Source organism: Oncorhynchus nerka, linkage group LG17 (genome assembly GCF_034236695.1).
Source record: "Oncorhynchus nerka isolate Pitt River linkage group LG17, Oner_Uvic_2.0, whole genome shotgun sequence".
In the NCBI taxonomy this organism is placed as follows: Eukaryota; Metazoa; Chordata; class Actinopteri; order Salmoniformes; family Salmonidae; genus Oncorhynchus; species Oncorhynchus nerka.
In genome coordinates, this window is record NC_088412.1 from 34,667,805 (window position 1) to 34,670,524 (window position 2,720).

The following is a 2,720-nucleotide window of genomic DNA, read 5'->3' on the forward strand; positions in this document are numbered from 1 at the left end:
ATTCTTATTTTCAATGACGGCCTAGGAACAGTGGGTTAACTGCCTGTTCAGGGGCAGAACGACAGGATAATAGCAGACGATATTGCCACTGCTATTTGCCACATCTTCAATTTAAGCCTACTAGAGAGCGTGTGCCCTCAGGCCTGGAGGAAAGCTAAAGTAGTTTCGCTACCCAAGAATAGTAAAGCCCCCTTTACTGGCTCAAATAGCTGACCAATCAGCCTGTTACCAACCCTTAGTAAACTTCTGGAAAAAATTGTGTTTTACCAGATACAATGCTATGTCACAGTAAACAAATTGGCAACAGAATTTCAGCATGCTTACAGGGAAGGACACTCAACAAGCACAGCACTTACACAAATTACTGATGATTGGCTGAGAGAAATTGATGATAAAATGATTGTGTGGGCTGTCTTGTTTGACTTTTAACATTATCGATCATAGGCTGCTGCTGGAAAATCCCCTGCTATAATGTGGATAAAGAGTTAAAGAGTTACTTGTCTAACAGAACACAGAGGGTGTTCTTTAATGGAAGCCTCTCAAATATAATCCAGTTAGAATCAGGAATTCCCCAGGGTAGCTGTTTAGGCCCCTTGCTTTTTTCAATTTTTACTAACAACATGCCACTGACTTTGAGTAAAGCCAGAATGTCTATGTATGCGGATGACTCAACACTATACATATCAGCTACTATCGTGACTGAAATGACTGCAACACTCAACAAAGAGCTGCAGTTAGTTTCAGAGTGGGTGGCAAGGAATAAGTTAGCACCAAATATTTCTAAAACTAAAAGCATTGTATTTGTAAGAAAACTCTCACTAAACCCTAAAACTCAACTAAATCTTGTAGTAAATAATGTGGAAATTGAGCAAGTTGAGATGACTAAACTGCTTTGAGTAACCCTAGATTGTAAACTGTCATAGTCAAAACATAATGATGCAGTAGTAGCTAAGATGGGGCGTAGTCTGTCTATAATAAAGCAATGCTTTGCCTTCTTAACAACATTATCAAAAAATCAGGTCCTACAGGCCCTAGTTTTGTCGCACCTTGACTACTGTTCAGTTGTGTGGTCAGGTGCCACAAAAAAGGAATTAGGAAAATTGCAATTGGCTCAGAACAGGGCAGCATGGCTGGCCCTTGGATGTACACAGAGAGCTAATATTAATAATATGTATGTCAATCTCTACTGGCTGAAAGTGGAGGAGAGATTGACTTTATCACTACTTTTATTTATGAGAGGTATTGACATATTGAATGCACTGAGCTGTCTGTCTAAACTACTGGCACACAGCTCGGACACCCATGCATACCCCACAAGACATGCCACAAGAGGTCTCTTCACAATCCCAAAGTCCAAAACAGACTATGGGAGGCACACAGTAATACATAGAGCCATGACTACATGGAACTCTATTCCACATCAAGTAACTGACGCAAGCAGTAAAATTAGAAAAAGAAAACAGCGGAACAGCGGGGACTGTGAAGCAACACAAACATTGGCACAGACACACACACACACACACACACACACACACACACACACACACACACACACACACACACACACACACACACACACACACACACACACACACACACACACACACACACACACACACACACACATTTGACATCATCTCAGTTGTTTGTGTTGTGCCTGCCATCAGTTGAGAAACAGCATTCTCTTGTCGTGTTGGCTGATATTAATAACATTGAAATTTCCTCTTTCAAATGGTACCACAAAGATGTTTGGAGGTCCACACGTCAGAGAATGTTGACTTGAGTTGGAATATCCATTGTTTTAAATTAATCTGTCAATCTCTCAAAACCTATGGAAATCATAGAAAATCATAGAAATATGGTCATTATAAAATACATTCCCATTCGTGTTGACATTCGACGGTGGGTGGAATTAAATTGAATTAAAATGGCAATGGTGTTACCAGCTAAATTGCAGTCTCTGAAGGGATAGGTCCTTTCTATGAATTATATTTCTATGATAGAAATGGCACCCACCCTGTATTAAAGAGTATGGTATGTCTCATCTGATGGCGGACACAACACAAAAACTTCAGACAATGTAAAATAGGGTCTATGCTACAACATATGTGAAAATGAGACAAATCTGAGTTCATATGTTTTCAGATTATTGACTTTATCATTGTTTTTGTACTTCTACCCCTTTTTCTCCCCAATTGGTAGCTAAAGTCTTGTCCCATCACTGCAACTCCCCAAGGGACTCAGGAAAGGCGAAGGTCAAGAACCATGCGTCCTCCGAAACACGACCCTGCCAAGCCACACTACCTGCTTAATCCGGAAGCCAGTCGCACCAATGTGTCAGAGGAAACCCCGTCCAGCTGGCGACCGAAGTCAGCTTGCAGGCGCCCGGCCCACCATAAGGAGTTGCTAGAGCGCGATGGGACAAGGAAATCCCGGCCGGCCAAACCCCCCCCTTACCCGGGCCAATTGTGTGCCGCCTCATGGGTCTCCCGGTCACAGCCAGCTGTGACACAGCCTGGAATCGAACCCGGGTCTGTAGTGACACCACTCTGGAGGACAGATTATTGACATTTAAAGGGGTAATCAGCAGATGCTACATACATTTTTGGAGTTATAAATGAATTATATGTACCCATTGATTCTTGAAGAATATAACTTATAATTGCCTCATGAGTCCTACTGTCCTACCACACCAGGACCCAAAATATAAGGGGGGGATT